This window comes from Sorex fumeus, unplaced genomic scaffold, assembly GCF_029834395.1.
Source record: "Sorex fumeus unplaced genomic scaffold, SorFum_2.1 ptg000109l, whole genome shotgun sequence".
Taxonomy (NCBI): Eukaryota; Metazoa; Chordata; class Mammalia; order Eulipotyphla; family Soricidae; genus Sorex; species Sorex fumeus.
In genome coordinates, this window is record NW_026606166.1 from 4,044,071 (window position 1) to 4,068,866 (window position 24,796).

The window sequence follows — 24,796 nt, forward strand, 5'->3', positions numbered from 1 at the left end:
AAACCTTGCTTTGAAAATGTGTATGAAAAATAAATTTGTTTTCTAGAATAGTAAAGAATTCCCTTGTAAGCTTTAAGGGTCAAATAGAGTGTATTAGTCACACCAGAATATCAGCAGCTACATTGACTTAATCTTAAAGTCATTCTTGATAGATTACTTGATCACTTGATCACTTGCCTTCCCGTTAATCATGGATTTGCTCGAGCGGATGCCAGTAACGTCTCCGTTTGTCTGTGTTGTGTGCTAGTGTAGCCCAATGGCGTCTGCTCGTTCTGGGAACAAGAAGAGCCTCAAGCAGATCATGCAGGGTCTTGACGAAGAAGTTAGGCCATCTTGTAGGTGGGTGAACTAGAGCGGTTCTTGATAGAATCTCTGGAAATTACAGTGAAACATCTTAAATATTTAATTTTGTTATTGTTTTTTAAGTTTGCCAGACTCTTTTAAAATCTCAGGGCTAGGAAGAAGGAAACGTTACTGGTGCCTGCTCGAGGCAATTGATGAACAACCGGATGATCGTGATCGTGATAGTTTTTTAAGAGCATCCTTCTTAAAAAATAAATAAAGCTCCTGAGGAGAACAGTGCAGTCTCCTGCCCCCGCGCCTGGCTATTCCTCACCGGGGCCCCTTGGAGGGGAGCGGGTTGAGCTTTCCTCCCTGCCCTGACCAGGGCCCCGGCAGCCGAAGACCTCCAGGACCAGCCACCACCATGCTGAGACCACTCTCCGCACACATGAAGGTACTGGCAGAGGGACAAAGCCACGCGGGTTCCGGGGCCGAGATCTCCAAGCCTACTCAGATTGGGGCCGAGCATCCTACACCCAGATCCTCCAAATTTCAGTAGGCGGGGGTCACACCCACTAACTGGTCCCCTGGCACCATGTAATCCCATCAACGGCCAAGACCCAGAGACTATAAAAACCAGCTCCCGGAACCGCGCGGCTGCATTCGCGGCCGCCCGACATCTTATTATGACATCTTATTATCTCATTCCTACTTTGACAAACTGGCAGGCTACCGAATGTAGCCTGCCCACACGGCAGAGTCTGGCAAACTCCCCGTGGCGTACCCAATATGCCAAATACCAGTAACAGTGATGGGTCTCATTCTCCTAAAGAGCCTTGAATATAATCTCAGGGCTAGGATGAAGGAGACGTTACTGGGGCCTGCTCGAGGCAATCGACAAATAACAGGATGATTTGTGATTTGTGTGAAATAAATAAAAAAAAGGTTTCATCAAAACCCTGAACAAACAGTTTGAGGCTCTTCGGGTCCTTGGAGAGAGCAGATGCCATTGGGCTACGCTAGCATCCGACAGGGACAAATGGAGATGTTACTGGTGCCCGCTGGAGCAAGTCAAAGATCAATGGGATGACAAGTGATACAAGTGATTGTTTTTTAAATTGCGGATTTTGTTTCCGGGGCTGCACCAAGAGGTCCTCACTCCTAGTTCTCCTGGTGACCTCGGGGACCAGGGAGGGCGCTGGCGTCTGCCCCGCGGCCGTGTCCAGCCGGCCGGGCGACTCTCGAGCATCGCCCCTGGCCCATGCCTCCCCATGCTGTGCTCGCTGACCCCAGCAGCAGCCGCGGTTCGAGTCCCGGCTCCCCTGGTTCCCGCGCGGTGCCCAGGGCAGGCCGTTACTCCGGTGCGGGCAGCAGAGAGTCGCGTCTCCTGGGCTTGCGGGCCGGCCGGCGCGGGGGTGGAGGTGTAGAACCGGGTCCGACCCGCCTTTCGGAATCCGGTCCCGCCGTGCTGGTGCAGGGGGCCGCCAGCAGAGGGCGCGTGTCCTCACGACGCCCCCGCCCAGCACCGCGCACCCCGGGGCGGGAGGCGGCAGACGCAGCCCCGCCCCGGCCTCGCCACGGCCCCACAGCGCCCCCTGCTGCTCGCCTCCAGGGAGCGCCGCGCCAGGAGCATCCCCAGCGAAGGCACCCAGGGGCGGTGGCTGGAATGTTCCCGCGCTGGCCCAGGTCAAAGCTCCAGCCTTCCTCCTACGTGGGACCTCTCACCGAGGACAGGCCACCACGACACTGCCGCTGTCCCTAGGGTCCCCGAGCTGCAGGGCACCCCCGTGCCACCAGGAGGCCCTCCAAGTACCCTGTCCACAGCCTGTCCTGCTGTCCCGCCACGGGGCTGGCTGCCCTTTGCACACACTTCCCTGCCTTTGGAAAGGCTTGGAGTGAATGGGTGAGTGTGTGTGTGTGTGTGTGTGTGTGTGTGTGTGTGTATGAGCGTGTGTGTGCTTGTGAGTGTATGAGTGTGTGTGTGTTTGTTTGAGTGTGTGCGTTTCTGTTGTGAGTGTATAAGTGTGTATCTGTGAGTGTGTGTGTGAGTTGTGTTTGTGTGGGTGGGAGTGTATGTGAACATGTGTGGGAATGTGTGTGTGTGAGTTTGTGTGTGTTTGTCTGACTCCTGCTGCCAAATGCCACCTCCGTAGCCACCCCATCTAGTCAGGAGGAGGACTGTGTTCTGCACATGGTACTCTCAGGCCCAGGGAGAGGGTGTGAGTGTTGCAGGAAGCCAGGCCAGGGGCTACCTGGAAGCAGTGTGCTCTGATCCAGAACTCGGGTACCGCCTGCGGGATCCTCTCAAAGGCCAGGACGGTGTTCCAAGTCCAAGGCAGTAGAGCCAGCTGGGTTCCTGGGGCTGGGCAAGAGCGAACCTTCAGCTTGGCAATTGCTCACGCACCTCACGCTGGCACAAGATGTCCAGCCGGACACCCCTTTGCAAGCAACAAAAGGATCTCACATCCCCACATCTTATACAAAACAGGCCGTCGCCTACATGACAAAAATGATGCCTTGTCTTCAGACTTCTAGAAGATGTGGGGAAGCACCTGTGACTCTGGGTTAGACAGACAGTTCTTGGATACCAAGAGCATGATCAAAGGAAAAATGGTACACATGAGCACCCCAGCTAGTGCAAGCTCTGAACATCAGACCAACAAGAGTGAAGGGGAGAGGACAGGGAGAGGAAATAAAGAAAAAAGAAGAGGGAGACCATACATTGATTTTCATCAATAAGGAAAACATTTGATCTGCAAAAGACAGTGCAGTGAAAATACACAGCCCAGAGTCAACATTGACAGGTCTTACCTCTGACAAAGGATTTATCCAGAACCCTTTATATAAAGGAGTGAAATAACCCAATGAAAACGAGCAGAAGCAAAGATGATGAATCACCCAATGACAGCGCTAAACATCACTGGTCTTGGGGTCCTGGGACTGGAAACCACAAGGAAACAGTTTAGAGGCTCAGACTTAAGGGAAGGTTAGGGCTGCCTTGCAAGCATGAGGCTCAAAGATTGATCTCTCGCACTCAACATGCACAAAACAGAGTCCTGAGGCTCTGCTGTCTGCGCCCACAGCACGCCAACCAATTGGGTGCTTTCCTGCACACACCCTGATGTGTGTGAGCACCCCAACTGAACCTCACACACCTAGACGTGAGCTGCAATTAGAGGAGTGAGAGCCCGGAGGTGGGGGGAAGCGTAGCCTCCACTAATCCCATTTGAGCCCTGCGGCTGCGCCCAGTGGGTACGTCCTTCAGAGTGTCGGCCAGCACCATAACTAACTCGGGGTGAACTCTATGAGCCCTGTGGGGAGCAAGTGCCGCCTCCACATGTAAGACCCTGGGGAGCACCGATGTGTGTGAGATCCAGCGGTCAGGGTAACAGCAAAGGGAAGAGAAGGGGCTAAAACACAAGGCTTTGGCTCTGGGTACTAGTCTCAGACTATATCCCACAAATGAGTGCAGTCATTCCATATCTGTCCCTCTCCTTCTGACTCATTTCACTCAGCATGATACTCTCCATGTCCATCTGTTTATAGAAAAATTTCATGACTTCATTTTTCCTAACAGCCATGAAATATTCCATTGTGTAGATGTAGTATAGTTTCTTTATCCAATCATCTGTTCTTGGGCACTCAGGTTGTTTCCAGATTCTGGCTCTGGTGAATAGTGCTTCAATAAACATTGTGGTGCAGATGGTGATTCTGCTGTGTGGTTTTTGAACCCCCAGGGTCACTGTCACTGTCCTCCGTTGTTCATCGATTTGCTCGAGTGGGTCCAGTAACATCTCCATTTTTTTGAGACTTGTTGTTAGGTGTTTGGCATATCGAATACATCACAGGTAGCTTGCCAGGCTTTGCCACGCAGGCGAGATACTCTCAGTAGCTTGCCGGGCTTTCCAAGAGGGGAGGAAGAATCGAACCCGGCTCAGCCAGGCTGGCTGTGTGCAAGGCAAACGCCCTACCACTGTGCAGGGTATATTAGCAGAAATGGTATTATTGCTGGGTCAGATAGGAGCTCAGTTTCTAGTTTTTTGAGGAATGTCCATATTGTTTTTCAAAAAAGTTGAACTAATCAGCATTCCCACCAGCAATGGAGAATTCCCTTCTCCCTGCAAATAGGGGCCAGGAGGATGGGTCAGTGGTTGGAAATGACCACAAGATAGAAGATAGAGGATGGTCCAGTATGACAACAATAGTTGGAAATGATCACTCTGGACAAGAACTGAGTGTTCTAAGTATGTAAAGGAATTTACGTGATAACCTTTCAGCATCTGTATTGCAAACCATAATTTCCAAAATATGTGTCTGTGTGTGTATGTGTGTGAGAGAGAGAGAGAGAAGAGAGAGAGAGAGAGAGAGAGAGAGAGAGAGAGAGAGAGAGAGAGAGAGAAGGTGCCTGCCATAGAGGCAGACTGGGATGGGGGGTGAGTGGGGAGTTGGGGGGGTGTGTGAGAGGGAAACTTGGGACATTGGTGCAGGAAGTTACACTGGTGGAGGGATGGGTGTTGGAACATGGTATGACTGAAACCCAATCATGAACAGCTTTGTAATGCTCTATCTCACGGTGATTCAATAAATATATATATCTTAAATGTAACTATAAAAGCAAGGCGGTAGTTACATGGGTACATGGGTAGTTACATGGGTACAGTTACTCACTGTACAATTTCTACAACTTTTCTGTATGTCAAAAGGTTTCACGATAATATGAAAATGTAAGAGCAAAACTCAAAAACAAAAACAAGGTCTTATATAGCTGTCCCATAGTTTCTTTATCCGATTCTGTTCTTTGGGTCGTTTCCAGATTCTGGCTATTATAAATAGTACTGCAGTGAACATAGGAATGCAAATGACATTTCTGCTGTGTGTTTTTGGACCCTCAGAGTATATTCCTAGAAGTGGTATTTCTGGGTCATATGGAAGCTCAATATCTAGTTTTTTGAGAAATGCCCATGTTGTTTTCCAAAAAGGTTGGACCAGTCAGCATTACCACCAACAATAAATGAGAGTCCCTTTCTCCCCACATCTGCGCCAGCACTGATTGTTCTTATTCTTTCTGATGTGTGCTAGTCTCTGTGGTGTGAGATGGTATCTCATAGTTGTTTTGATTTGCATCTCCCCGATGATTAATGATGGAGAACATTTTTTTTTCACATAAAAGGACGGGTGTTGGAACATTGCATGACTGAAACTCAATCATGAACAACTTTATAACTGTGTGACTTGTGGTGATTCAATAAAAATAAATAGAACAAAAAATGGGGGAGCAATGGGGTATAGTGTACTTTATTGATGGTGCATGATAAGGTAGGCTCTCTAAGCCCCTCCCCTTCTTCAGGGTGTCTGAGATGGAAACTCAAGGTCAGGAGAGTCTCAGATGAGTATTATATGAGTCAGGGAAGGACTCCCCAGCAACTGAGGGTCTCTCTCTTCCTCCTGTGCTCTTGCTGGGGCTGGTGGTCCTGGGTGGGGGGGTGGAGAGCTTACTCCTTGGAGGCCATGTGGACCATGAGGTTCATCACCCAATTGCTGTAGCCAGACTCATTGTTCTACCAGGAAATGAGCTTGACAATGTGGTTCTTGAGGGCAATGCCAGCCCCAGCTTCAGAGGTGGAGGAGTAGGTATCATTGTTCAAGTCGCAGGAGATAGCCTGATCCTCGGTGTATCCCAGTATGCCCTTGAGAGGTCCCTGTGAGGCCACTTTCTTGATGCCATCATATTTGGCCGCTTTCTCCAGGTGCAGGTCAGATCCACCATGGACACGCATTCATTGGATGTGGGGAGGTAGAAGGCCATGCTGGTCAGCTTCCCAGGAGTTCAGCTCCCGGATGATCTTGCCCAGGGCCCTGGAGGTGGCAGTTGGGATCATGTTTTGTGCCACCCCACAGCCTTCATGCCACGGTTTCCCAAGGGGCCATCCACAGTCTTCTGAGTGGCAGTGATGTCATGGACTGTGTCATGAGCCTCTCCCAGGATGCTGAAGTTGTCATTGATGACCTTGTCGGTGGGACCAAGCAGTTTGTGCAGGAGGCATTGCTGACAGTCTTGAGGGAGATGTCATATTTTGTTTGGTTCATGCCCATCTCAAACGTGGGGGTGTTGCAGAGGGGGCAGAGACAATGACCCTGCTGGCGCCCCCCTTTGAGTGGGCCCCAGCGTTCTCCAGGGTAGTGAATACCAGTGGACCCCCTCCCCCAGTGTACTCAGCACCAGTCTCACCCCGTTTGATGTTGGCAGGATCTCACTCCTGGAAGATGGAGATGGGCTTCCAGCTGATGATGCGCTTCCTGTTCTTGGCCTTGACTGTGTCATTAAACTTTCTGTGGGTGAATCATACTGGAGCATGCAGACCATGGAGCTGAAGTCAATGAAACAGTCATCGATGGCCATCCGACCATCATTTTCACTTTGCCAGAGTGGAAGTCAGCCCCGGTCACCAAGTGGCCAATATGCCAAATCTGTTCACTCTGACCTTCACCATTATGTCTTAGGGATGCAGCTGGCGCTACTCACCAAGAGGTGGGTTCTGTCGAATGCGGAGGAGCAGAGAGCCAATGAAACAAAATTTAAGGGGGAAAAAAGGCCTTGTTGAGTGCTGGTGCGTGTATACAGGAGTACCATAGTCAACTTTCCAACATTTCGTTTTGCTTTTGAAAGAATGAAAAAGTACATTGAGAACACGCACAGAGCAAAAAAAAAAAAATGGGGTTTATGGACAGAAACGGTATTTTCCCAGTTTGAAGGGAAACTGTGTGCTGTGTATTAAAAAAAAAGGCGCCAAGACATAAAAATATAAACAAGGCTTGTTCAGGACTCTGGATATTACTGAGGGGCTGCTTTTTACTTTGACTTTAGGGCACCCCCGAAAGGTTTCCCAACACAGGTTGCTTTTATAAATGGTTGCTCTGTGTTGACAAAGAGACAGTACGGAGCAAGAGAGACACCTCAGCCTGCCGGGTGCATAGGAAGCTCCCAGGGTACCTGGAGTCAATCACTTGCACCTTGTGGTCCCCTGGAACTGCCAAGAGTGACCTCTGATGGGCCAGAGAGACAATACAGGGAGGAGGGCACTTGCTTGCATACTGCTAACTTGGGTTCAATCCCTGGCACCCCATATGTTCCCTCCACGCCTGCCAGGAGTGATCCCTGACTACACAATTGGAGGTTAGCTCTGAGCATAGCTGGGTTGTGCCCCCACCAAAAAAAAAAAAAAATTCCAAAAATTTCTCACGTCAGAGTGAAGGTTCCCTTCCTCAGTAAAGGATCCTTGTCTCTGGGGTTCTGAGCCTTAAGCAGACAGGCCTCTGGCAACCGGGGGTAGGTTGGCGGGGGGGGGGGGGGGGGGGGGCGACTTCAGGAAGCGCTTCCACCGCCACAGCAAGAGCTAAGCTGGGCGGGAGCAGAGAACACAGCAAGGGTCCCCGTTTCCTGAGGACACCGCCTCAAATGTCCACACTTAGACTTTCACAAAGTTCAGCCGGAACACCGCCTCCTGCCTGAGGCCAGCACCTCTCCCAGCCGAGTTCTAGAAAAATCCTTGCCCAGGCAGGCTGCAGCTGGGAGGCTTGATAGCACAGGATGAGACCCCAAGCTGGAGTTCCAGCCACGGCACTGCATCCCTCTACCCCATGACCCTCTTTGGGTGCCCTCAAAGCAGAGGGCAGGAGACCTCTGCCCCGGGCTCTGCTCTCAGCTCTGCCTCTTTGGCTCTGTGGGGACACTCAGCACTCTGCAATGTCCTCAGAGAAACTCTGGACATTTGATGGGAAGGCTGAGCCTCCTCGAGGGCTACTTAGGGATCCTCATAGCTATATGCTGCAGGGCTGCCCCTGGCAGAGCTCGGGGGACTATATGTGGTGCCAGGAATTGAATCAGTGTCAGCAACATGAAAGGCACCTTAGTTCCTTACTCCAGTGATTGACCCCAAGTATGGAAGGGCAGTTGGAAATGATCACTCTGAACCAGAACTGAGTGCTGAAAGTAGGACAACCTTTCAGTATCTGTATTACAAACCATAATGCCCAAAAGGAGAGAGAGAGAGAGAGAGAGAGAGAGAGAGAGAGAGAGAGAGAGAGAAAGAGAGAGGGAAAGAAAGAAAGAAAGAAAGAAAGAAAGAAAGAAAGAGAGACAGACAGAGACAGACAGAGACAAAGACAGAGACAGAAGAAAAGTGTAAGTGTCTGCCATAGAGGCAGGTAGGTTGGGTATGACAGGAGAGAAATTGAGCATATTGGTGGTGGGATATATGCACTGGTGAAGGAACAGGTGTTGGAACATTCACTGTATCACTGTATCACTGTCATCCCATTGTTCATCGATTTACTCAAGCGGGCGCGAGTAATGTCTCCATTTGTCCCAGCCCTGAGATTTTAGCAGCCTCTCCTTACTCGTCTTTCCTAATGCTGCCATATTGGAGGCTCTTTCAGGGTCAGGGGAATGAGACCCGTTATTGTCACTGTTTTTGGCATTTCGAATACGCCACAGGGAGCTTGCCAGGCTCTACTGTGTTGGAACATTACATAACTGAAACCCAATCATGAACAACTTTGTAACTGTGTATTTCACAGTGATTAAAAAAACTTTTTTTTTTCCAGAATGGAATGGCACATGAATGTCCACCTGCCTTGCACTGTGAGCTCAGGGCTCTGGAAGGGCTGCAGGATGAGGAATGAGGAAGGGGAGACGCCTGCCCAGGAACGAATTGGAGAACGAAACTGCCCTTGCTGTGAGACAGTTCTGCCACCCGGATCCACAAGTTCTGGAACTTCAGCTTTTTCCATCTGCAGATGCTCCACAGAGGTGCCACAGGCAGCCCTTTACACCGGCCTGAATTGGTGTCTCAAGAGGACGGGGGCACTGTTGTCCCAAAGCCCTACAGCTCTGGATGGTGCAGACTGAGCTTGCAGTGCCAGAGTGAGGAAAAAGACCCGAACAGCACCAGCTCAAAGAAGTGGGCACTTCCATCCCCCAGTTCTCCAGAGACAAGCTCTCAGAGCTGGCTGGGTTTTTGCTCAAGAGGCTTTGCACAGTCCCGGGTTGCTCTCAACGAGCTTTGAGCCTGGGGGTGCTCTTGTGGCCCCGCTCCAGCCCCCTTTTCTCTGGCTTTGCACTCCTTGCCGTCAAACAAAACGCTGAAGCTTTGCTCAAAAGGGATTTCCAGTTGGAGGTCTCATTTCCTTCTCATCCATCCTCAGGCACAGGACTGCCAGGTGAAAGGTGGGGGATATTTTGGGGGCTCCTAAACCAGAGCTGGGTGCAGTTTTTGCCTTGAGCTTGCAGACGTTGGCCCCTGGGGACAAAGGGGTGTCAGATGAGGAGGCTTCTCTGGGTTCACTGGAGATGGTGCCAGTTTTGCTGGGAGCAATCCTGGAAGCCTGGTGTGCCCAGCCAGGACGGCAGCTGGAAGCAGAGGCCAGAAGTGCCCACGGAGTAGTCCCCACCCCCCATTTCACCCTCCAGGTTCAGCAGTGACCACACCAGGCCCTCAGGACCCTGACTTGATCAGCATGTGCCAGACAGTGGGGTGATCATCAGCCCCCAGGGTGGGCTCCCTGTTGTGAGCTTCTTGGTTTGTGCTTTTACCTCATGAGGGGCCCAGCCTGGAGCTCTCTGAGGCAAGAATAGGGGTGATGTGGTCGCAGTTCTCCATGCACCCCAGGCACCCACAAAAGCTGGACTGTTCTGGAGTCTTCCTGGTGGCTTCATGCCAGATGCTCCCAGAGCTTTCCAGAACAGCCATCTATGCTCAGGAGATTCTACAGAACCAACAGCAGGCAGTGTAAGTGTCAGGGTCCAGCCAACCCAGAGAACCACTAGACCAGGTTTTAATCTTTCCCTTTCCTTTTTTTTTTTTCAATAGAGGCCACCTGAGTGGTCCTTCAAGGGGTGGTACCTGGGTGGTCGCTGGTGGTGCCACAAGGTTGCAGTGCCAGGGATGGAACTTCAGCTTGGGGCTCACCCTGCAGGCCTGGGGCTGCCCAGGTTCTGGACCCCAACCAATTCCTCCATATCGTCACTAAGAGCTGTAGCCATGTGCCACCCACAGGGCCCACACCATCACATGTGCCTCCGCATCATCACTGCTCTGATCAGATGCCAAGAAGACCTTCCTGGGTGTCTAGGAGGCAAGGCTTGAGTGCACAGCTGGGCAGAAGGCAGGCTCCACTGAGGTGGTCCTCCTCTCCTTGTCCTCCATCCCGCTCCTCACTTAGGAGATGGTGGAATTGGGGCCAGCACTCCCCGAAATCTTCTCCATGTGGTCTGAGCCCCCCACCCCCACCTGATGCCCTTGCTCTGGGTTCTTACCCGAAACGCATCTGGGCCACGAGGACTCGCTTCATATCCCAACTAGACCTGGTCTCCTCAAGGGCACAGGCAGGCCCCTGGCCCATGCCCCTCAGGTATTTTATTTGGGGAGCATGCCGACCCTTTAAGGGGACCCACTGAACCTTCCCTTTGCCACAGACTCCTCTGGTGCTCCACTTTCCCAGGAAGTGGGTCTGCCAGGCCTTGGCTGCAGGCTTGGGGCTGCACATAGCCAGGGCTGCAGGCGGGCTGGGGGCAGGCTGGGAGGCTCTGGGTACCTCCTGCTCCTCGCCGGCACTGGCACAGAAATGGCATGTTTCTCCCCTGCCCCCTCAGAGGACTCACACCCAGCGTGATCTTGTCTCCCGGCACCCCAGGAAGGTAACGTGAGGCTACTCGTGTCCACTTCACAGACAGCAAGGGACACCTCCAGGCCGCGTACACTGCTGACCCACGGAGGTCTCCAGGCATGCCCTGCTGGCACAGGGGGCCAACACCTGTGTGTCCTGCTGCAGGCGCTTCCTCAGAGAGCAGCCTCTGTTGGTGCACACACACACACATACAAATACATATACACATACAAGCACACACAAACACATGCATATTCTCACATACACATACACACATTCTCACACCCATACACATGCCCAAGTACACATACACATATACTCATACATATGCACATGTTCACACACTTGCACGCACATAGACACACATATGCATGCGCACACATGCACATGTGCACACACACCTTCACACACATGCATTCTCCCACACATATGCAAGCATACTTACACGCACACACATGTACTCACGCATGCACACGTACATACATGCTCACACAGATGCTCACACACGCACACATACATATACACACAAGCTCTCACATGCATGCACGTAAACAAGAAGCAGGCAGGTAAATATACATGTCCACACTATCACATACATGCACATTCATACACATGTTCACACACACACCACACGTGCGCGCACACACATGCACACATACACACACACACACATATACACACCCTCCCTTCACAAGCTCTGCACCACAGAAAGATGATGCCCAACACCACAATTCAAGTTCCACAAAAAAGCCTTTCAGACAACCGACAGCGACCCAGTCCTGGAAACTGAGGCTGGAGCGACCCAGTCCTGGAAACTGAGGCTGGAGCCGGGAGAACTGGCCGAGCTCACAGCCCCCTCGAGCGGGCTGCGGCCAGCGCGGACTCAGGCTGCAGCGGGGCTGGTCCTGTGCGTGGGGGTCCGGGCGCGACGGGGCAGCCGAGCAGAAAGCACCAGCGTCGCCGGCCGCAGCCCCGAGAGCGAGCGGGGTCCCGGGCCGACCTCTCTCTCGGGGGCTGCCGGGGAGGCTGGGAGAGGGCCGGGAAGTGACCGCGACCTGCGGCTCGGCCCCGCGTGGCCAGCCTCAGGCCCGGGTTTCCAGGGGGCACGGAACTTTCTTTTGTCCTCCGCGTCCACCCAGCGCCGCGTCCGCCGCGCCCCCTCGGGCAGGAGCGCTGCGGGGCCTCGCGGGGGCGGGGGGCGGGGGGCGCGACCCCCGGGAGGGGCCGAGGCGCCGGCGTGCAGGGGCGCGGGGTGGGGGCCGGGGTCCCGGGCTGGCCCCGGCCCGCGGCTCCTCCCCCGCCGCGCCCCGCCCGGCCCGGGGCGGGACCCGCCCGGGCGCGCCGACCAGGTGCAGCGCCCGGTGTCGGGGGCCACTGGGCCCGCAGCAGCGTCGGAACCAGGTAACCGGGGCGGGAAGTTCGCGGCGGGGGCGGCGGGGCCGGCCCAGAGCTCGGAGCCGCGCGGGGCCCCCCGCCCCGCCAGCCTCCGGGGCACGGGGTCCCGCGCGGGCTGGGGGCGCGCTCTCCGGACGGCGGCGGCAGGGGGCTCCCCGCGGGCACGGCCGGCGGAGGGGGCCCTCGGGACGCTGCCCGGCGGGAGGGGGCAGCTCCCGCCGGGGCAGACGGGCATCACCCGCGACCCCCCACCCCGGGCGTGCGCGAGCCGCGATGCCTCTGCGGGCGGCGGAGGGCGCCCCCTGCAGGCAGGCCGGGAAGCCCACCCAGGAGGCCCGAGGGGGCACCGCGGGCAGGGCGCCTCGGGGCTAGGTCCTCGGTGCCCCGCGTGGTCCTCCGAGCCGGCCGGCGGCGACCCCCGAGCACAGAGCCAGAGTAAGCCCAGAGCACCGCTGGGTGTCCCCCAAAACAAACCCCCAAAAAGGTTTTTTTAAATTCAAGTAAAATCCCCACCCCCGTCTTGCCCACCAGGAGGGAAGGAAGCCCAGGGTGGGGCAGGACCTCAGACGCCCCAGCTGGAAACTAGGGCGGGCAGCGCCACCCCTGGGATGCCCGGAGAGCCAGCACAGGTGGCTCCCGAAGGCCCCCGAGGAGAGCTTGCCCCTGGGGCCACACAGACCCCCAGAGGAGTGGTTGCCTTCCAGGGAGATGGCAGGGGGGTGAGACATTCTGCAGTCAGCTGGCGCAGATGGATTCCTCGCACCACGTGGTCCCCACCCACTGGGTGTGGCGTCGGAGGCCCCAGGCATGCTGGGGTGACCTGGCTAGGCCTGGGCAACCTTAGGGCCTTGAGTTGGACCACAGCCTGGTTGGCCAAGAATCACCAGCGGGCACCCCCTGACCTCAGGAGGTGACCTCCACCTGAGAGTCCCCCAAGACCCTGTAAGGACACACAGGATGGAGAGACTCCATGTGAATGACGTGTTAGGAGGGGTGGAGGTCCGTGAGCCCTGCTGGGTAGCATCTGGAACTTCAGAGGGTCAACGCATCTTCCGTGGACATCCATCACCCCCTCCCCCCGCACCCCCCCACATACACACATATGCACACTCAGGTACATGCACTACACAGGAGCACACACAAGCACACACATACACAGACATGTACACACACTCGCAGGCACATATACACATGCGCACATTACATGGGGACGTGCATGTGTGCGTATATGCACACACTCACACAGACATACAAACATACCACCCCAGTGGCGTCTGCAGCCAGCGTTGTTTCAGCAGAGGAATCTTATCTGTGTTTAAAAACAAAACTTTGCGATGTGCGCTGGTTTTGAGGGGAAGAAAATGTGGCAGGAGCCACGGAGGAAGCTCTTGCAGGCTTGCAGCGGGCAGCTAGGACCCTGGAAGTGTCTCTCCTGCTCACACACTCAGAGGAAATGCAGGCCCGGCCTCCCTTCCTGGCCGCAGGGGTGGGAGAGAGCCACAGTGAAAGTAAGAAGTAGTCATAAATGATATTTTGGGTTTTTTTTTTTTTTTGCTTCTGTTCTTCTAGTATTTTGGTGGGAGGAGTTCTCCCCCAGCAAGGTTCATGGCACACTCCTGGCTCTGTGCTCAGGGCTTACTCCTAGATCTGTCCTCAGGGAAAACTCATGGCAGGGCTCAGGGGACCATATACGGTGTCAGAGATCCAATCCAGGTCTACCACATGCAAGGCAATGCACTGCCGCTCCAGTCCCTGTGTAGTACATGCTTACCAAGTGCCACGTTTTGCTTAGCATGTCACGTGTGTTTGTAAGGTGAAGTGACACAGGAGGCTGAAATTCTCATCTCATTTTACAGACGAGGAAACCGAGTCTCAGAAAGGTGGCTTTGCTTTGCCCAAGATGACACTTGGTGGGGGCAGAGCCTTGTGGGGGTGCCCCAGGATGATCCTAAGCTCATGCCAGACCTTCGCCCTTCCCCTTCACACCATGAGATCTCAATGCAACCACGGATCCCACATACGCGGGCTGAGCGCCCGGAGCCGAGGGTGAGGCCTGGCTTCCACAGAGAAAGAAATTCTTGTTCCACCACACAGTAGATCAATGGATGCCTCCCACAAACCCTGCTTTGGCCCTCAAAGTCTTTTTCTGACGGTCACCGTGGTTAGTCCAGTTACAAATTGGGATGCACTGGAGACTTGATTTGGGGGAGGGGGCAGACTCCAGACATTAGGCCTTGGAGAAAGGTAGAGAAATTTCCCAGCTTTTTATTGGGAAAAGTGGGGAAGCAGGGGCTGGGCCAAGTGGAAGCAGCCATGAGAATCGTTTGTCTGAAGAAATGATTCTACAATGGTGACCCCAAGCCTGAGGCCCTTGCTTGTTCGCCAGCACCTCCTGAGGGACTCCTTCCCCTACAGAGGGGGAGCCCTGCTGAGGCATGGCTTGGGTACTTTATTGTCCCCTGACCTTTCTGTCACCACCCTCGACAGAAAGTGCTGGTGGCTTTTATCAGCAGTGGTGGAAAAGTCCGTCTGTTGTCAGATGAGATGAGTCAGGCCTTTATAAATAATGGGGCTGTACTGTCAGCGCCGAGGCCTGGGCTTGGACCCAGGGTCCCCGGGGAGGGAGAGGACAAGGGGGAGTCTCTCTCGACGCTGTACTGGAATTCTGTGGGGGGGTCTTGAGCGCCACCAGGTAGGAGAGGTGGAATCATACTTGGAGGAAAGATAGCGTGGCCAGAAGCGTGTCCTTCACCTGTCAGACCTTGTCCTGAGCAGGAGCTGTTCAGAGCTGCTTCACTCTGGGTCTGACCCCAGCCCACATGTAGTGGCCACTTGAGTGGCAGATTTTTGTTTGTTTGGGGGACACACGCGGCTGTGCTCAGGACTTATGCAGTGATAACTCCTGGTGGACTTGGAGGACCGTATGGGGATGCCATGGGTTGAACCCAGGTTGGCCGCGTGCAAGGAAAGTGCCATACCTGCTGTTCTTGCTGTTCGATTGCTCCAGCCCCTGGAGTGGCAGATCTTACATGCGCCCACAGCCCTGCCACATTCTTCTTTGCTGATGGGGAGACCTGGGCAGAGATTTATTCAGAACAGAGGTGTCGAGCCCGGCCCTCTCGTGGATGCCAGCTCCCTTCACCCAGATTCAGCCCCTCTCCCGCTGGCCGCCTGACTTTACTAGCTGGCGTGGCTGCCGGTTCTGAGTCCACTTTTGACACTAACTCCTTTCCTTGGGTCCTTTCATTTCCTGGGCCTCAGTTTCTCCATCTGTAACAGACACAGCTGGGCTTCCGTCAGTGTTTCAGCCTTAGTGGCAGGGCCCCGCTGGGTACTGTGGGCCATTCCATAGCATCTGGTTCTGCACCCGCTAGGAGGGCCATCCCTCTCTCTTCTTCAGCGACAACGATGTCTCCAGACCTTGTCACGGGATCTCTGGAGGCAGAACTGTCCCTGGCTTAGATGACACCCCACCTCCAGGCTGGGAAGACTTTCTCTGGGAGTCCTGCATTGATCCATGCGGACAAAGAAGAACATGGCTGGAGGAGCATCAGGGGCATGGGGGGTTGGGGGGGACGGCTGACCCTGGGTCCGCTGGTCTCTTGCTGTTAGCCAAGGCCAATTGTTGTCTCTGGCCCTGGGGTTACGTAAGCAGGTGGGGGCAGGGGAGGCAGGCGTATGTAGGGCCCACACACTGAGGTCAGCTCTTCCAGCGAGTGACTCATGTGCCCGAAAGATCCAGCTTCTCCTTCACAGTCCCCTCTCACACGGCCCTGGGAGGGGACACAGGAAGTGAATCAGCCACCGCTGGGCAGAGGAGAAGGAACACAGCTGTATCCACTGCAAGGGCCGCCGTGCCTGCTGCGCCCACCCAGCCCTGCTTGGGCTCCGTTTTCTTTTTCTCCCGGGTTGGCTGTTTATTAATTGTGTCTGCTCACCCCTCTCTCTCCTGCCCACTAAACCTATTGGAATGGTGAATATTTATTTTCTCCAGCTGTCGGAAGGGTTGTCAATGAATCTTGGAAGTAAATCACTGTTCTGGGGCTGAGAGGCTGTGAGGTTTGGGGTGGCGTGAGTCCCCGGGCACTAGGGTGTGGCATCCTCACGGTTCTCCTGGATGGACTGTGGACACCCCGTGTCTGTGGTAGGAGCAGGAAGGGAGCAGTGAGAGGGACACCGCCCCTGACCATAGCAACCTGCTGTCTGCTTTCAGCCCCAGCTGCAGACCTCCAGGTACGTGCCTGAATGTTCTCCCATGTCCTGGAGCTGTGGATGCACAGCCCAGATCCACACTCCCTCTGTACCGTGTGTCCATGGCTTCATCTGTGTGCTGGTCACATCGGAGTTTCCTTCCTTTGGGGAGCTGAATCATATTCTCTTACAGGCAGTGACCACCATGTGTCCATTCATTGATGAACTGGGTTACTTGCGCCCTTGGGGTATTGTTTGTAAAGCCACTACGAAGGTGGGTGACAAAAGTTTTGAAAGTCTGCTTTTAGCTCTATAGGGTGTATACCCCAACACAGAATTGCTGGGTCACTGGGAAATTCTATGCTTATGTTTTTTTTTTTACTTTTTGGGTCACACCCGGCTATGTACGGGGGTTACTCTTGGCTTTGCACTCAGGAATTACTCTTGGCGGTGCTCGGGGGACCATATGGGATGCTGGGAATCGAACCCGGGTTGGCCGCGTGCAAGGCAAATGCCCTACCCACTGTGCTATCGCTCCAGCCTCGTATGCTTATGTTTTTGAGGGCCTGCCTTGGAGTTGAGAAACCAGCCTTTGATTCACGTTTGAAGGATGAACGTGGGGATGGTGGAGGGGAAGCCACGCGTTTGGAGGGAACCGTTAGTGTACAAGAGGGCTTCATGGGAAGAGTTGGATTTTAGTCTCCCTTCCCTTTTTAATGGAACAATATGTATCACATGAAACGAATCTTTTTAACTGCTTTTAAATTTCCAATCCATTGTCATTAAACACACCCCCATTGTTGGTCACCCTCACCACCTCCCACCAACTCCAAAACTTTACAAAGCTGAAATTCTGAGCCCAGTGTACTGTAGCTCCCTGTTGCCTCCCCCTGCGGTCCCCTGACACCACCTATCTCCTTTCTGTCCCCATGAATTGACCGTTCTGGGTTCCCTGTAGAAGTAGATGCATATAGCTTGTGACCTGTTGGCGTCCACCTTCTGTCACTCTGCACCAGGTTTGAAGCATCACCTGTGTGTCAGTTGTGTCTGCTGAGTTTCCTTCCTTTTGGGGACTGAACCATATTCGTGTGTAGGGATTGACCACACTTTGTCCATTTATTGATGGAACTTGGTTACTTACATTTTCGGGGTATGGCCCATGAAGGTGAGTAGACAATGTTAGCTTCGACTGTCAGTTTTCATCTCTGCTTCTGTACCCCAAAACAGAATTCTGGCTGGGTCACAGGGAAATTTTACATTTATGTGTTTGAGGACCTGCCTTCCTGTTGGGAAAGAATCTTTGGTTCACATTTGAAGGATGAATGTGAATCTTTCTGCCTCTAAGTAGAGGAAAGGGAAGGAGAGGCGCGGTCAGGGTCGAGGCAGGGAAGGGAAGATTGTGATCTACAGTGTTGGTGCTCTGGCTAAAGACAGACCACCAGGGATTATGTAGAGTGTGAGGGTCTCCGGCTGGGCTGTGGAGCATGAGATCAGAGACCTGTGGACAGTGAGAAGCCTTGAAGGAGGTTGAATTGGGAAGTGAGGCTGACCAGCAGCCATCTCTGCAGGGAGAGGCTGATAGTGAGGTCAGAGCTGGCTGAGGCTTCAGAGTGGGGCCAGGTGGGAGAGAGCTGAGTTGCTCTGAGGCTATGGGGCTGGTGGTGCTAAGATGCACATTTCTGTGTGCATGGACACTGGAATGGGTATGGAATGTGTCCATCTGAAACTCAGTCATAAATAACTGTAATTCATGATGGTTCAACTTAATTTTTAAAAAATATCTGTGGGGCTGGAGCAATAGCACAGTGGGTGGGGCATTTGCCTTGCACGCAGCCAGCCCGGGTTCGATTCCTAGCATCTCATGTGGTCCCCTGAGCACCGCCAGGGGTGATTCCTGAGTGCAGAGCCAGGAGTAACCTCTGTGCATTGCTGGGTGTGACCCAAAAAAAGCAAAAATAAATAAATAAATAAATAAAAAATATGTGCAAGGAAATAGAAGTTGACATTTTCAGGGTGTCAGACTGTGGCTGGAGGAAACAGCTCACACAATTCTGCTTACCCCTCCCTGACAACACAGACTTTGGTCTAGACCATTTTGGGAAGTAGGACAGTACTCATAGAGGAGAAATTTGTATTTGAGGACGCAATTAGAAAGAGGCAAAACATTTGTCTTTCTGTGGGCCTGTGGCAGTCCCCTATATGCTGGATGAACAAAGACTGTATCTGAACCTCGGGAGGGCTGATGCAGGCAATATTCTATTAATGAGTAAATAAAATTCAAGAAACAAGGAGTCAACACCATGGACTGTGCGAGAGGGACACAGGCTTAGTGGTCAGGTGCCCGCCTGTTTTACTAGAATGTTCTCTGCTTATGCAGGTGGGTGGAGAGGGGGAGTCCTTGTAAGGCTTTTTTTTTTTTTTTTTTTTGCTTTTTGGGTCACACCCGGCAATGCTCAGGGGTTACTCCTGGCTCATGCACTCAGGAATTGCTCCTGGCAGTGCTCGGGGGACCATATGGGATGCTGGGAACCGAACCAGGGTCGGCCGTGTTGGCTGCGTGCAAGGCAAACGCCCTGCCCGCTGTGCTATCGCTCCAGCCCCCTTGTAAGGCTTTTTGACATCAAAAGATTTTGCTTTCTCTTCCTTCGGACTAAGAAGGAAGCCTCTCAAAAGTCCCTTTGCTTCTATGCCCCAGTTGTGTGTCCCCAGTGAGGATGGTCTGCAGGTGCCTAGGATTCTAGTTTGATGGGTGGTGTGTAGCTGCAGTTTCCCAGAGAAGCTTCTAGAAGGAACAGTCTGTCAAGATGATGAAGGGGCAAGCTTGGGTTCTAACACTTGAAGGAGCTTGGGGAAGCAGCTGAGGGCTTGAGGAGCACACTTAGTCCAGGAAGGAGCTGCGGGGCCCAGCGGAGCTGAGGTCAGGATGAAGGAGGCTCCTGCTGAAATCAGCCTGGTCCAGAAATAATTCAGAACATTCCCCACACATTCACGCCCAAGCACAGAGGTCTAGGCTGGGCAACCAGGGCAGAGGTACAGAGGTAAACCAGAACCCGGGTCTCAGGTCTCTCCCAGCCGCTTCCCCGGGCTCCTTCAAGTGATAGGGTGCCTGAGCTTGCCGCTTCATCATTTTGACAGACTGTTCCTTCTAGAAGCTTCTCTAGGCAGCAGCAGCCACCCACTACCCACCAAACTAGGATCCTAGGCACCTGCAGACCCGTCCCTCTACTCACCTGTGGCACACACCTGGGGCAGAGAAGTGAATCTAACACTTCCTAACCCTCAGAAATCTGGGAAGTGGAGCTCGGCCAGTACCTTTGTGCAGCTGTAATCGCGGCGGGGCTAGGTGTGGCATGGAACAACGGGGCGGCTTATGAAAGCGTGTCAGGGGGCATGCTGTGGTCTCGGACAAGGTTTCTCACCTTGGCATGATTGGCACTCAGGGAGGGAAACCCTGTCGCTGCTCTTTGGGCTCTGGGGTGTGCAGTGGCAGCTCTGCCTGCTGAACAGGACCACCTATCGAGACCCCCTGGACCCGTTCAGGAAAGGCTGCCTGAGAGATGCTTCCCCTGAGCTGTAGCAGGTGGGCAAGGATTCCCCCGGGATGAAGCGGGGTAGTGAGTAGAGCCACGTGGGCCACGGGAGTCTGCGTGTGCAGAGGTGGGGAGGCATGAGGGGGCTGGGGGAGGGGACCGGAAGCTCATAATCAAAGTGCCACTTAATGGTGTTCAAATATTAAGTGTGACCAAACATTGTGAACTACTTTATAAAAATTGAGTTAAATTCACCGTCACTGTCACTGTCCTCCCATTGTTCATCGATTTGCTCGAGTGGGCCCAGTAACATTGTGAGACGTGTTATTGTGTGTGGCATATCGAATACGTCCCGGGTAGCTTGCCAGGCTTTGCTGTGCGGGCGAGATACTCTCGGTAGCTTGCCGGGCTCTCCGAGAGGGGCGGAGGAATCGAACTCGGGTTGATCGTATCGGCCGCGTGCAAGGCAAACACCCTGAGTTAAATTTAAAAAAGGAGAAAAAAAGGCAAGCAAAGGTGGAGCAGGGGCCCGTGGCCTGGTCTTGGGGTGTACTCACGAGGGACCACAGGCCAGGAAGTGGCAATGGGGATGCAATGTCAGAGATACCTGGGAAGAGTCCAGGTGAGGTTCTGAGCCCAGGAGGGGGAAACTGAGACATCCAAGAGCCAGCTCTTCCCTCGACAGTGTCAGTAGGAGGAGGAGAGGCATGTGTGCTGTAGCAGCAGGTGGGATCAGGGCCTTGACTGGTTCCTTGCGCATTTCATCCCTGCTGAGAATATTAAAAGTACTGTCACTGTCACTGTCCTCTCGTTGTTCATCGATTTGCTTGAGCGGGCCCAGTACCGTCTCCATTGTGATACTTGTTGTTACTGTGTTTGGCATATTGAATACGTTATGGGGAGCTTGCCAGGCTTTGCCATGCAGGCGAGATACTCTCGGTAGCTTGCCGGGCTCTCCGAGAGGGGCAGAGGAATCGAACCCGGCTTGGCCGGGCTGGCTGTGTGCAAGGCAAACGCCCTACCGCTGTGCTATCGCTCCAGCCATTAAAAGTACAAAGTTCACAAATCAAAACTTGGGAAGGTATCAGTGACGAGCCTTCCCATGACTCCCATGGACCCCGGTTCTTCCCCCCAACTCCCACCCCACAAATGCCACCTACTTCCATGGCAAATGCCTTTGCAGGCAGGCATTCGCCATGGGTGGGACTGAGTAGAGAGCAATCCTTGCCCTCTCCCGTGTAGCTGGAGGGGCTCCCAGGAACAGCTGAGTCCTGGGTAAGGATGCCACATCCTCTGTTTAGCTAAATGCCTAGGATTTTATTGGGGGGGGGGGGAGGAGATGCAGCTCAGTGCCCCACCGAGCCATCAGCTGCTCCATCATTTTGCAAATGCAGGTGGCCATGCAGCCCCAGGAATGACCTCTGGGTCAGGAGACAGGAGCAGGAGGGGATGGAGGACAGCAGAGAAAGCGCTTTTGCACACAGACCCGGGTTCCACCCCGGCTCCACTTGTGGTCCCCAGTGCCCCGCCAGGAGTGATCCCTGAGCACAGAGCCAGGAAGAAGTCCTGAGCACTGCTGAGAGTGGCCCCCAAAAGAAGATGTGATGCCTGTCTAGCCCAGCATTGCTGACGGGCAGAGCACATCTGAGGGAATCTTTGGATGGTGATTTTGTCACCCTGCAGATGTCATGCTCCAGAAATGTTGGTGACTGTGCCTGTTTTGGAAAAAATTCAGCTCGTGCTCTCGGTGGGATTGAGGATGAACCGTCCTGAGGCCAGGGATGGAGCTCACAGCCAGAGCGTGTGACTTGCATGTGTGAGCCCTGGGTTTGATCCCCAGCATAGCACAGCTCCCCAGGCATGGTCAGGCGGGCCCCTTGTGGCCCACAGCACTGCTGGGGGTTGGCCTCTCTTTAAAAAAATTAATTGGAATAAAATAAAGTGCAGGGGCTGGGGAGGTAGTACAGGGGCCAAGGTACTTGCCTTGCATGCAGCTGACTCCAGTTCAGTCCCTTGCACAAACGGTTCCCTGAACACTCCCTTAGTGATCCTTGAGCACAGAGCCAGGAGTAAGCCCTGAGCTCTGCTGGGTGTGACCCCAAACAGAAACAACACGCTCCCCTCAGCAATGTCTGTGGAGACTCACTTTACACTGTTCAACGAGAGAGTTATGAGATGTTCCTCATTTTCAGTCTGGAACAAAGTTCCTTCCCTCCCTCCCTCCCTCCCTTCCTTCCTTTTTTCTTTCCTTCCTTGTTGGGATCTCTGAGCCGGCCTGAGACTTTGACTAGGTCCCCTGCCCCTGAAAGCAAGAGCTGGCCCTGTTTATAGGGACCCAGGGACTTGCTCCAGCACTCCACACACTCAGGCACTCTGGTTGAGGATGAGGGATGTAATAGTTGCCGTCTGCCTGAGCTGATACACCTGGTCCTGAAGGCGGGAGATGTAAATCATCATCTATATTGATCCTGCCAAGGTAAGCGTGATACACGTGGATTGCCCCCTGAAATGTACGTATAAAAACCCCTGAGTGAGCGCCAATAAACGGATTGCTGCTTGACCACCAGCTTTCCCCCGCTCCGTGTGATTCTTTCTCGGTGGCGGCGGGAGTCCGCGATGTGGAGAGCCAGGGCAGGGGCTTCTTTCTCCCTTTCCCACTCTCTCTCCTACAGGGAGTAAGTCCAGCGACCAGGGGGATCATCCTCTAGTGTGTCGAGGTCGACTGGCCAGGAACCCAACCCTCCCTCCGTCCCTCCCTCCGTCCCTCCCTCCGTCCCTCCCTCCGTCCCTTCCTCCATCCCTCCGTCCCTTCCTTCCTTCCTTCCTTCCTTCCTTCCTTCCTTCCTTCCTTCCTTCCTTCCTTCCCCCCCTCCTTCCTTCCTTTTCATTTTTTTGTTGTTTATGTTTTTGGGCCACACCTAGATAAGTTCAGTGCTTACTCCTGACTTCATTCAGGAATCACTCTTGCAGGGCTTGGGGGTTCATATGGGATGCCAGGGATCGAACCCAGGTTGGATGAGTGCAAGACAAGTACCCTACCTGCTGTACTGTCACTCAGTCTTTTTCTTCCTTCCTTCCTTTCTCACCTGTTCACTTTCTCCCTTTCTTACTTCCTGTCGTTCTCACTTTCTTTCTTTCTTGGTTCTGTGTTTAGGTGTTGCTCCTGACAGTGTTCAGGCGAGCATGTGGTGCTGGGCCTGGAACCTGGGCCTCTCACATGAAAGCATATGCTCTGCCCATTGAGCCATCTCTCTGGCCCCCTGTCACTATGGTTTCGACTCGCATTCCTCTTACTCTGAATGCACTTGAACGTGTTTTCATTGGGCCGTTTGAATGTCCTGTCCTCTTCTGTGACTTGTCTCTCTGTACATCTGCCCATTTTCTCTTAGGTCCTTGGTATTTTCCCTTATTGACTTGGAAATGTTCTTTCTGTTTTAGGGAAATTAGCCTTTGCCTGGAATTTAAATTGCAAGTGAGCACCCCTCCCTCCCCCACTCCCAACTCCTCATTGATCAATTATTGTTGATACTGCCATTTTATTTCTCGGAGTGTTGAATGCCAAAGAGAAGGAGGTTTGCTACTGGGCGTCCCTGGCATGGAAGTCCCTGGGAAGCAGTGGGTGGGTTCCAACTTGAGACAAGAAGGGCCACAAGAGAGAGATGCTTTCTCTCTGCTGTAGCAGGCAGGGGGGAGGTGGGAGTTGTCGTGGGGTCCTCCCAACAAGAGGGGCGCTGAGGCCGCTAGTTCAGTTTCTCTAGGGCTGTGCCAAGGAGGCTTGGGAAAGTTTGAAGGGCTCATGCAGCAGGAGAGGGCTGGGTTCCGACGCGTGGACACTGCGTGCTGGGAAAACCGTCTCAGCTGCCTGGGCCTCGAGCTCAGTAGTCACAGGACCAAACCACTGGCCAGAGCGGCCACTATCTCCGGGCCATCAGGGCTCCTTCTCCGAGTTCTCTCTTATCTCTCACTAGCACACCCAGCCACTATTTCCCCTGCCCCAAACCATCTCAGGGCAGGTAACAGACAAGCAGAGGCCTGTGTCCCAGAGCCCATCAGAACTATTCAAACCAGCCATTCCTAAGCTCCCTGCCCTGCTGGGCCTGTCCGTCCACAAACAGCAATGTCATGGGGGCCCCACACTCCACCCGGCTCCTCTGGCCTCCCGACCACCACGCACCTCTGTGCAGGGAGTGCTGTCCCCTTCTCATGGGAAATGGGAGTAGCAAGTCCTTTCTCCAATGGCATTAGCCGTCCCTGGGGTCACACGACATGGCCTTAAAATCCATGGAGGCCAGGGAGATTTTTCAATGACTGAGCACATTTGATTCCTGAGCACAGAGCCCAAGGTAATCCCTGAGCGTTGCCAAGTGAGGCCCAAACACACACACACACACACACACACACACACACACACAACACACACACATACACACACACATACAAACAAAATAAAATAAGAGTCTTGGGGCCTGGATATAGATCAGTGATAAGAGCATTTGCCTTTCAGTGGGAGGTTCAATCCCTGGCATTGAAATAATCACTGTTCACTGTATCACTGTCATCCCGTTGATCATCAAATTACTTGAGCAGGCGCCGGTAACGTCTCTATTCCTCCCAGCCCTGAGATTTTAGCAGCCTCTTTATACTTGCCTTTTCCCAACTATTGAAGGCTCTTTCAGGGTCAGGGGAATGAGACCTGTTGTCGTTACTGTATTTGGTCTATCGAATACGCCACA

General features: G+C 53.7%; 1 protein-coding gene and 1 pseudogene across 1 annotated transcript in view; one reads left to right on the forward strand and one right to left on the reverse strand.

The window, feature by feature from the left end:
• Positions 1 to 5,774: 5,774 nt before the first annotated feature.
• On the reverse strand, positions 5,775 to 6,773 carry LOC130042707 (glyceraldehyde-3-phosphate dehydrogenase-like; annotated as a pseudogene).
• Positions 6,774 to 12,215: 5,442 nt separating this feature from the next.
• Positions 12,216 to 24,796, forward strand: part of PAQR5 (progestin and adipoQ receptor family member 5) — a 71,293-nt gene continuing 58,712 nt past the window's right edge. Inside the window, exon 1 of the mRNA XM_056134855.1 lies at positions 12,216 to 12,348. The gene's annotated coding sequence lies outside the window, so the exon portion shown is untranslated. The remainder of the gene's footprint in view (positions 12,349 to 24,796) is intronic.